The 12,132-nt window shown below is 42.6% G+C and overlaps 1 long non-coding RNA gene across 1 annotated transcript in view; it reads right to left on the bottom strand.

Annotated features, from left to right (window-relative positions):
• Window positions 1-3,377: 3,377 nt before the first annotated feature.
• The window catches only part of LOC137528331 (uncharacterized), a 76,529-nt gene continuing 67,774 nt past the window's right edge, over window positions 3,378-12,132 (bottom strand). Inside the window, exon 3 of the long non-coding RNA XR_011023364.1 lies at window positions 3,378-3,475. This is a non-coding gene — a long non-coding RNA (uncharacterized lncRNA). The remainder of the gene's footprint in view (window positions 3,476-12,132) is intronic.

Consider the following 12,132-nt stretch of genomic DNA (forward strand, 5'->3'; position numbering starts at 1 on the left):
TGTCCCCTAACGCACTGGTATGTTTACTTTTGTGTGATTGTAACAATACAGATTCTCTTTAAAGCAACTTTTTTATATGAATGCTGCAACTGAGGCACTGTTAACATTCTGTAATTAATTAATTGTTCATTTTAAGTTTTTTTTTTTTTTTTTTTTTTTTGCTTTTCAGTTGATTGCTAATGCTATTTTCATTACTCGACTGTCATCTATCATCTAATTTGTTATTATTAACAGAGATACAGAGCTCAGATACTTAAAGGTCACTGGAACAGTAGCATGCTAAGATGATTCTCATGGGTAACATACATACTGAAAGAGAGTTTTCAAAATACCATTAGAACTGCTGATGTTTAAACAATTGTGGTCATAAACATTATTATATTCTGTACTGTCATAATGCTGACAGATTTTATGTGCAATGAACTGGTTAGAAATAATTTAACAGTGTTGAGCATTAGACAATTTCTTGCGTCCCAATTAAGCCAATTAAAAAATGAATGACAAAGAGTTTAACAAGTTGACAGCCATGCTATGTCAATAACAATTAAAGGAGATTATAACTGACGCTTACTGATAATATGTTTGGGGATACATGCTAAGTGATGAAGCTTGTGTTTACAAATGAAAACATTATCAAATAATTCTTACTAAACTGTCTCATATTTGATGCTATGATGTGTGGCACATATTCAACTACTTTCCAGCAATTTAACTGCAAGAATTGACATAATATCATGTACATATAATAAAGGCTCCGGTTAAAAAGAGCCCCAGATATACATTATATTGAAGTTATCGTTTAGCAAAATGGGCACCAGGATATGCCGTAAAATTTATAATACAGATTTTCTACTATTACTAACTGTAACCTCTATTTTTACATTTAGTAGAATGAGCACCAGTAAAAGGGATAAAAAAATAGTTTAACGTACTGAGATTCTATTACGTCATTCATATAGTGACATATCTTTAATACTTAATAATATTTTACTTTAATCTAACCTCTCCCTACTCTCCCACAAAACCCTCCTCTTTTGGTGTCTAACTTCCTTAACCCCCCTTGTAGTGCCTAACCCTATGTCCGCCCGGGGTGCCAAACCTTAACCTTCCCGGTGGTGCCTAACCCTAAGACCGCCTTGGTGGTGTCTAACCTTAACCTCCCATGGTGGTGCCTAACTGTATGCCCCCTTTTGTCTGCGTAATATAAATATGTATATGATTGTTTATCTTTTTTTTACATATAATCCAAAAAATGATAATTTAGGCTTCAGAACGTAAAAACAAACATATATATATATATATATATATATATATATATATATATATATATGCGTTTAACCAGCCGGGCGGTACGGACGAGCTCAGCTCGTCCATCACCGCCGGAGGCTGCCGCTCAGGCCCTGCTGGGCCGATTTTAGTGAAATAAAAAGCAGCACACGCAGCCGGCACTTTGCCAGCCGCGTGTGCTGCCTGATCGCCGCTGCTCTGCGGCGATCCGCCGCGAGCAGCGGCGAAAGAGGGTCCCCCCAGCCGCCTGAGCCCAGCGTAGCCGGAACAAAAAGTTCCGGCCAGCGCTAAGGGCTGGATCGGAGGCGGCTGACGTCAGGACGTCGGCTGACGTCCATGACGTCACTCCGCTCGTCGCTATGGCGACGATGTAAGCAAAACAAGGAGGGCCGCTCATTGCGGCCTTCCTTGTTTATTCTGGGCGCCGGAGGCGATCGGAAGAATGCCTCCGGAGCGCCCTCTAGTGGGCTTTCATGCAGCCAACTTTCAGTTGGCTGCATGAAATTATTTTTTTTTCATTTAAAAAAAACCCTCCCGCAGCCGCCCTGGCGATCTTAATAGAACGCCAGGGTGGTTAACTAAGTTTGTGGAAAGATGATAATTTGTAACATAGAAGACAAGTTGAAGTGCACACAATTTTTTTCTGAGAATGCATAGGAAAACGTTTAAGAAACAATTTACAGTTCTAGAAGTGATAGTTTGTTAAATAATGGGTTATTGTAGTGTATAAATTTGGAATTGAAATGAAAGTTAAAGGTAACATGCAATGTACCGTATTTTTCGCCGTATAAGACGCACTTTTTCTCCCCAAAAAATAGGGGGGAAAAGTCCCTGCGTCTTATATGGCAAAGGCAGGGAATTCCTGACTTAGAAACGCCCGCCGATACGGACCGCGACCCGCCGCCACGTCGGGAATTCCCTGCCTGTGTGGCTGCACCTGACTTATGCCTCTGCCCTCTCCCCCATGCCTGTAATGTGTCCGGCTGAGTGTGTTACATGCCCCCTCCCGCTGTGTTCCTTATCGCTGCGTGCCCTCGCGAGTGTCTAATATGCCCGCTCCCCCGCCTGCCTTATCTCCCTCCCCCATGTCTTGGCTGGCCCCCCCGGGTGTTAATCTGCAGCGGGCTTACCTCTCCGCCATGCCCGCGAGGATTGGAGACCTCCTTCACAGCCGCGCATCTCGCTCTAGTGATCGGCATGTGGTGATTGCGTCATTATCACATGCCGATCACTAGAGCGAGATGCGCGGCTGTGAAGGAGGTCTCCAATCCTCGCGGGCATGGCGGAGAGGTAAGCCCGCTGCAGATTAACACCCGGGGGGGCCAGCCAAGACATGGGGGAGGGAGATAAGGCAGGCGGGGGAGCGGGCATATTAGACACTCGCGAGGGCACGCAGCGATAAGGAACACAGCGGGAGGGGGCATGTAACACACTCAGCCGGACACATTACAGGCATGGGGGAGAGGGCAGAGGCATAAGTCAGGTGCAGCCACATGAGGGACACAGAGGACACATGGGGGACACAGAGGACACATGGGGGACACAGAGGACACATGGGGGACACAGAGGACACATGGGGGACACAGAGGACACATGGGGCAGGCATGAGGGACACATGAGGCATGCATAGGTGACACAGAGGACACATGGGGACACAGGCACATGGGACAGGCATGAGGGACACAGAGGACACATGGGGGACACAGAGGACACATGGGGCAGGTATTGGGGACACATGGGGAGACAATGGGACACAGGAGGACAACATTTGAGGGGTAACATGTACAAGACGCTCCTGGAATATGGACGCACCAGGTTTAGTATATATATTTTTTTTCTCTGGTTTTTGCCCTCTAAACCTGAGTGCGTCTTATATTCCGAAGCGTCTTATACGGCGCGAAATACGGGTAGTTGTTTTAAATTTACTTGGTGTCCTTTTAAAAACAATATAGTTGTTTTATATTTATGTGGCACTTTTTTATACACTTGGGCCAATAGAGAAAAGATTTGCATTGATGTGAATGGGACACTCTTTTTAATAGGTGCTATGATTATGTTCTGCCATAATATAATGTCATCACTTACTGCATGTTTGCACCTCACACGGGGCAGGAGAATATATGTCCATGGTCCATGAAGATGTCATATTTTTCAGCTTGGCTTGTCCTTCCCACTTAACACTTCCTGCCTGAAAGTGAAGATATGTAACAATTTTAACTTTTAAGTATTTAATGCCACACAAATCAGTCCAAATGATATATGTATTTCTGAATTCATGTGCTTCTGTGGTTCCCAATGTAAAATTGTGTTTTTGTATGTGCTTGAGTAAGTACGTGCATAAATCCACAGTGGCAACACAATAATTGAAAGCAAAAACATTATGCAACGATTGGTGTCAGCAACACAGACTTTTCTGATTATTGGTGATCTGCAGAATCACCAATAATACAGATGCTATACCTAATTATGTGGTGTCCTGCAGAATCACCAATAATACTGGTATAGCTAGACACAGGACAACCAATGTGGAATAGTGTTTTTGTGCGTCAGTAATAAAAGAGGAGATCTCCCGAGAAGCGGGAGATTCAGACAATACTGCAGCCAAGAATCCCCTGAGGGGCAGGGAATTCAGACTGCACTGTAGCCAGTGATCACCTGAGGAGCAGGAACCACTAACTGTAATGTAAGGATAGCCACCTGAGGAGCAGGTGATAAAGACCACACTACAGCCAAGAATCCCCTGAGGAGCAGGGGATTCAGTCTGTACTGAGGCCAGTGGACACCTGAGGAGCAGGGACCACTGACCGAGCTGCAAGGATGATCACCTGAGGAGCAGGTGATTAAGACTATACTACAGCCAGGGATCCTCTGAGGAGCTGGGGATTCAGACTGTACTGCAGCCAGTTCACACCTGAGGAGCAGGGACCACTGACTGAGCTGCAAGGATGATCACCCGAGGAGCGGAAGATTAAGACTCTACTGCAGCTAGCAGACACTTGAGGAGTAAGTGTTGCAGACAGGGCTGCAAAGACTGATCACCTAGGGAATAGGTGACAGCTCTCAGGAATTCCTCACTAATGGCTAGACCCACTAGTGAGGATAGGAAAGTCAGACAAGCAGGGTCAGCAACGTACAGACAGATAAGGTACAAGGACAGAAGGCTGATTCAGAGTAAGGTTCAGGCAGTGTCAGCAACAGTAATCAGATAGGCAGAAGTACCGAATCAGAAAACAGGAGAGTAGTCAGGAAAGCAGAAGATCATAACAGATAAATGGTAGCAATATCCTAGTCTAGGTGTGAAGTCCTTGGTTTCAACACCTGGGATCTAGACTAAAGAATAGTACACAGATATCACAATGCAATTAGTACTTCAAGCTATCAACGGAAACTGGCTAAGTGTGAATTCCCAGCTCCAGCTGGTTCTAACACACTGTAAGATCTGACTAAGGTCTGAGCGCTAGCACGTTAGCGTTTGCAACAGCAGACAACCAGAAACTGACAGGCTGGTCCTATATATACTCAGAGCGCTCCACAGTGCCGCCCCAGTCACTCAGCCAATCAGAAGCACAACTGGAGTCAGCTAACCGGCTGATCAGCTGACTCATCTTTTACTTGCATAAAGGTCCTGTCGCCTGGCGCGCACACATGTAGCTCTCAATCTATGTGCACTAGAAGGACCAGGCAAAGCAGCAGCATGTAACTGCACGGCAGAGGCCGCCGGCTGATACGCGGAGATAGCCGCCATGCCGCTTGGCCATGCGGCGGTATCTCCGCTATCCTTTACACATTAACAGTGAGCAGAAAAATATAGCAAGTCCTAGTCTTTTCTTTTATACAATGAATGGAAAACAACATTAGAAGTGAACAAGTCATTTGATTCACATGGGCTGTCTATAATGTGCTTCCACATTGTTTTATAATGCAAACAAATAATAATAATAATAATATTAATTAAAACATGTGCAAATGAGGCCTCAGTGTTCCTTGTTCTTGTAACTCTAGTTATAGAAGTACTATAGTTCCTACTCTTTTTTGTAAAAGTTTAGAAGTAGTTGGAACACATCTTTTCCTTTAATATTAAAAGTTCTGCAGTCTAAATTATGACACAGAAATAATAGCATTCTATTTTCAATTCAGTACTCTCTCGTTTTGCAAGGATACATTACAATGGGTGATTGATAACTTGACACGTCTATTATATATGTGTCTTTTTTTGAGGGCTTGGTTGAAAATTAGCTGAGTTGTAACTGAAGCCAAAACAAGAAAGTAGATATGCTTGGGTCAGACATTTTTATAATTAATATCCAATACAAAATGAGCATTGCCCTCTCAAGCAAAAAGCTGCCTCTCAGGTCTGCTGCTGACCAGTGATATTTCATTTACATGTAAAGATCTCTTGTACAGCTATTATATACGGGCCCTGGTTATAAATATATGTCTGAAATGAAGATCAAATTAGGCACAAGAACATCCAGGAAACATCCAGGAAAACAGAGACTGTGAACCCGGCCTGCAAGCTCCCTACTATTTAGCTGTCAATTATGTTTTCTTGAGCGGACATTCAGCATGATCCAATGACAAAAAATTAAACTAGGGCACCTGCATTTAAAATGTTAATAAAACAAAACGGATGCAATCACAATCAAAATAGCTTGACTCAGTTTCACCTAGCCCAAGGCAACCCAATATGGCTGCCGCCTAAAGCTATGTACAGATAGGAAGAAGTAAGCGGAAGTTGATGGGTGCCCATCACTGGAGCCCGGAGAAGGGGAGACAAGCATGGCTACCACTGTGCCCATACTTTGATGCAAATGCTGGGGCAGTTGGGAGAAAAGGATACCCCCAGGACCCCAACAGGTCCAAACTCCCTTAGCCTGGGAGTTATGCAAGATGCTTCTGGGGTACTAGAGCTGTTTTTCATTCTCTGGGTCAGCTGTGCCTAATATCTCCCACATATTTCAAAGTTACCCAGACCATAATTATCAATCACTACCAAAATTGGCAACCTTAGGGATATTGCAGTAATTGTAAGCAATAATGCTGGAATAATCTGATATTACTTCAGCATTTAAACAAACATTAAACAAATAGTGAGATAAAATTAACAGACATCTCACCAGTTCTGGTTGCTGGTTTGTAGAGCAAGCAACATGTGCACTATTCCAGGGAGGAGCATGTACACCTATAAGGATGCTGGGGTTCCCTCAACCAATCTTTATGGCTGAATAGAGAAATAAGTCCTGTCTCAATTTACATTCCTTCTCAGTGCAGGGTCGGATGACAGTGGTGTCCACACTCAGTCTTTGCTTGATGCTATAAAGGCAGTGGTGCTCATCACAACCTCGTGATCACGACCAACTCGAAAACATGATCGTCCACGATCACGAATGCCAGTTTCAAATGCACTCATGATCGCATTCTAAATCTGACTTGTGATTCGGATTCCAGCCATAATCACGAGTCAGTTAAAAACCCGCCAACTTTAGCGGTTAATAGCAAAGCCCCCTTATATGCTAGAAACACCAAATTTGCAGGGTGTGTTAAGTAGAACAGTGGGAACAAGAGAAAACTTTTTTTTAAAAAGCACTTGTTAAATCCATGGACAAGGGTCTCTTCCCCACCTCTGGTGCCCCAGGAGGAGGTGGGGTGACAAAACAACAGGTCGGAAGTAATGGACCAATCAGAGATTGCAGAGTCAACTCAGAAGTATTTGGCCAATCAGGGATTGCAAAAAAATACCAAAAAAATGACTCCCTGGAAATAGGAAAACAGAATTCCAATTTCTGTAGAAATATTGCATTACCACAACTCAGTAATTTTAGCCCAATCACAGAACTTGGACTCACTGCACCAATCAGAGAATGCAGAGTAAACTCCCAAGAACTTGGCCAATCAGAGAATGCAGAGTAAGCTCCCAAATATTTGGCCAATCAGAGAATGCAAAAAAAATGACAAAAAGAAGACCCCTCGGAAATCAGAATCAGAAATCGCAAAAAATCGCAAAACAGAAATTGGAGATCTGTGGAATTGGTAATCAGCATTGGCGGAAATCGAAATTTCAGTGGAATCGGAAATTGGCATTTCTGACCAGCCATACAGACTGAAAGACTCTAATGCAGTGGCAGGGCTCATAACCACTTCTATTCTGTCTCTTTTGATTATTATGTTTGTCCTAAGCTTTTTTTCATGCTTGTGTTTCATCATTAATATGCATAAATAGGGGGTTATTCCCATTTGTAAAGTTGTGTACATATGCACCAAAAAAATGGGCTCACAGCGACCGAGACTCAATCTGTTGGGCGAGTGCTGTGCAGATACATCGCAAAACTATGGAGAGGGGAGGAAGGATGATAATGCAGAGCACAGTGGAGTGGGTGGCTTTAAAGAGGAACTTTACAGAAAGATAGTAGTTGTAGGAAAAAATTGAATCAATGCTTTGCAAAGTGAGAAGTTAACAAATAGAAAAGAGATCAAGAAATTATTGACATGCACTGTGTGATTCATTCATGTTGTTTTCTCCATCCCACCCTGAGCCTGCTGGTCAGCATCTTTACTGCTGGAAGACAAGAGATAAAAAGCAACAACTCTCCCCATTTATAAACACAAACTCGACTAATGGGATAGGATATATATATATATATATATATATATATATATATATATATATATATATATATATATATATATATATATACAGTGGCTTGCAAAAGTATTCGGCCCCCTTGAAGTTTTCCACATTTTGTCACATTACTGCCACAAACATGCACCAATTTTATTGGAATTCCACATGAAAAACCAATACAAAGTGGTGTACACGTGAGAAGTGGAACGAAAATCATACATGATACCAAACATTTTTTTTTTTACAAAACAATAACTGCAAAGTGGGGTGTGCGTAATTATTCAGCCCCCTTTGGTCTGAGTGCAGTCAGTTGCCCATAGACATTGCCTGATGAGTGCTAATGGCTAAATAGAGTGCACCTGTGTGTAATCTAATGTCAGTACAAATACAGCTGCTCTGTGACGACCTCAGAGGTTGTGTAAGATAATATTGGGAGCAACAACACCATGAAGTCCAAAGAACACACCAGACAGGTCTGGGATAAAGTTAATGAGAAATTTAAAGCAGGCTTAGGCTACAAAAACATTTCCAAAGCCTTGAACATCCCACGGAGCACTGTTCAAACGAACATTCAGGAATGAAAGGAGTATGGCACAACTATAAACCTACCAAGACAAGGCTGTCCACCTAAACTCACAGGCCGAACAAGGAGAGCGCTGATCAGAAATGCAGTCAAGAGCCCATGGTGACTCTGGACGAACTGCAAAGATCTTCAGCTCAGGTGGAGGAATCTGTCCATAGGACAACTATTAGTCATGCACTGCACAAAATTGGCCTTTATGGAAGAATGGCAAGAAGAAAGCCAGTGTTAACAGAAAAGCATAAGAAGTCCTGTTTGCAGTTTGCCACAAGCCATGTGGGGGACACAGCAAACATGTGGAAGAAGGTGCTCTTGTCAGATGAGACCAAAACTGAACTTTTTGGCCAAAATGTAAAACACTATGGCCTCAATTCACAAAACTTACCTCCACACAGTAAGAGAGTTATCTTCTCTTCATTCCTTACATTACCTCTTCTGTAGTTAATTTACCTCCTCTGTAGTTAATTTACCTCCTCTGTAGTTATTTTCACATGCAGTTAATGAACAGCCTGTCTTTAACTCTGGAGTTATTTTAAGGATTAGAGAGTTAACTTAAAGAGAGAAGAGTTAACTTTAGGTTTGCCTGAGGTAAAATGTTTCCTGAATACTACATGCCTTATCACCATGGTAACAACTCTAGAAGAGTTATTAAAGACAGGAGATAAGCTTAGTGAATTGAGGCCTATGTGTGGCGGAAAACTAACACTGCACATCACTCTGAATACACCACTGTCAACTATGGTGGTGGCAGTATCATGTTCTGGGGGTACTTCTCTTCAGCAGGGACAGGGAAGCTGGTCAGAGTTGATGGGAAGTTGGATGGAGCAAAATACAGGGCAATCTTGGAAGAAAACCTCTTGGAGTCTGCAAAAGACTTGAGACTGGGGCTGAGGTTCACCTTCCAGCAGGACAACGACCCTAAACATAAAGCTAGGGCAACAATGGAATGGTTTAAAACAAAACATATCCATGCTTGAGAATGGCCCAGTCAAAGTCCAGATCTAAATCCAATCGAAAATCTGTGGCAAGATCTGAAAACTGCTGTTCACAAATGCTGTCCATCTAATCTGACTGAGTGTAACGATTGTGGGATATCTTCCGTGGTCAGCGCACCAGATGTGCGCTGACACTGCGGAAGTCCTCCACAAGCGTGTCAAAATGATAGAACCCAGCTTTTGGTGCTAAGCACCAGTAGAGGGGAATTCCCACCGGCAGATGGTGCTGTGGAGTGCAGAAGAAAAAACCCTCTGCGCTGCCACAGATGCCAGTTGGAAATTGTACGAAGAGAAGCAACACGGGGCAAGATAGCCCCTAAAGAGAGAGAGCACAGAGACAGAATCAATGTGTGTCCACCAAACTAGTCATCACCCAGCGACGGCGAACACACAACAGCGGAAACGAAGTGGGAGGGCAATCGCAAGAATGGCGATTGCCAAATAGTGACACCAGACTGAGCAGGACAGAGCACGAGAGTAGCAAAGGCACAGCAAACAAAAATCAGAGGATAAGGAAAATGGCAAATGCTAGCTCAACGCGAACACCGCACTCATTCGCAACAGCGAACGTGTTTAAGACACGATCACCGCATGAAAGGCGCCCAGTGATAAGCCACCCTAACTAGCCACAAGTAACACAAATAAGCACAAACAGACAAGACAGACTGGTGAGGTAGCCAGTAGCAACCGCTGCTCCAGCTTACACTCCAGGAACACAAACAGGAGGATCCACAGCCGCTACCGCTAGAGGCTAGTGTGATCCAAACAAGACAGACAGATGAGGTAGCCAGAAGCAACCGCTGCTCCAGCTTACACTCCAAGAATACAGATCAGAAGGATCCACAGCCGTTACCGCTAGAGGCTAGTGCGATCCAAACAAGACAGAGCAATTCACTATCAACCGCCGCTGGCGACAGCGCAATTGCGACAGAAAAACAAGACAGGACTGAATAGGCAGTACAAATAATACACAAACTGACTGCACTAAATAGGAATGCAAGGAGCACTCCCCAAGAATTAACTATACTAAGATAGCAGTGGCTGACACTCCAGGTGAGTCCAGCAGGAACAAACCTCTATGAGCAGCAAAGGATTCTGGGATCACATGGTATTTATACTGCAAGCCTTCAAAGGAGGCAGCTAGGCCGTTTGCATGACAAGTGTATGCAAATTGCTCAGCAGCAGAGCAGGTCTGAAACTTGCAAAGCACAGGCAGGTCTCTTTTCCAGAGACCTGCAGCCCTCAGACTTAAGGAATGGACAAAGAGCTGTCTGCCCGTGCCGACAGCTGAGCAGATCGTTACACTGAGCTGGAGCTGTTTTGCAAAGAAGAATGGGCAAGGATTTCAGTCTCTAGATGCGCAAAGCTGGTAGAGGCAAACCCTAAAAAACTGGCAGCTGTAATTGCAGCAAAAGGTGTTTCTACAAAGTATTGACTCAGGGGGGCTGAATAATTATGCACACCCCACTTTGCAGTTATTTATTTGTAAAAAATGTTTGGAATCATGTATGATTTTCATTCCACTTCTCACGTGTACACCACTTTGTATTGGTCTTTCACATGGAATTCCAATAAAATTGATTCATGTTTGTGGCATTAATGTGACAAAATGTGGAAAACTTCAAGGGTGCCGAATACTTTTGCAAGGCACTGTATATATATATATATATATATATATATATATATATATATATATATATATATATATATATATATATATATACAGAATATACAGCGTTACATTGACAGGTTGTTGCTCATCACAATATCAGCCATACAGACATCCCTGCTCATCTATCCAAGAAAATGTAAAGATTTCTCAACGGTAAGGGGGTATCTGCTTATGATTGAGATGAAGTTCAATTCTGGCTTACAATTCCTCTTTAAGTGGAAAGGTTGAGAAGAAAAACAATACCCTTGAGTGCTCTCAGCCAAGATGATCTGGCATTCCCGAACAGGCAATGCATCAGGGAGGCTGTGCACACACTAGATTCTCAGCAGACCAGCCACCTCAACCGAGTACCCTCTGGCATGTGAACGGCATAAGTGTTACAATGTAAACTTCAAATGGATCTCTCTTTTTTTAAGAGTATTTTAATATATATATATATATATATATATATATATATATATATATATATATATATACAGAATATACGATATTTCTAGTTGACGTATCAACTGTTCCATCAATATGTACATTTCACTAGGTGTATTATGCAACTGTGTGTTGCATGATACACCTAGTGCTACTCTTGTTTATCTGTGTCATTTATTTGTACTGTATACCACTTAGTTGTACAGTGGGATAAAATAATCCCTTGCAGTTTTCTACCATATGACATTAGTTAAATGTTAGTATTTAACTTATATATTGCACTTTCCAGCTGAAGCCTGAGAGTATATTTGCTTATATCCCAGAAGCAGTTACAGAAGGTAATCTGGTCTTAAAAGTCCTGGATATCTACTTTAATTCCTTACAAAGTTTTAATAATTCCGAGGCACGGTAATGACTTAACGTATTATTGAATTAATATAAATGAGTTTGCAAATTGTGGCGGAAGAGTAAATTAGAAAGGGTAAATGAGATACAGGAGCCCAAAGTCCTTTATAACTCTAGAATATGTTTTAGATCAAAATTTATGTCT

Source organism: Hyperolius riggenbachi, chromosome 8, assembly GCF_040937935.1.
Source record: "Hyperolius riggenbachi isolate aHypRig1 chromosome 8, aHypRig1.pri, whole genome shotgun sequence".
Lineage (NCBI taxonomy): Eukaryota > Metazoa > Chordata > Amphibia > Anura > Hyperoliidae > Hyperolius > Hyperolius riggenbachi.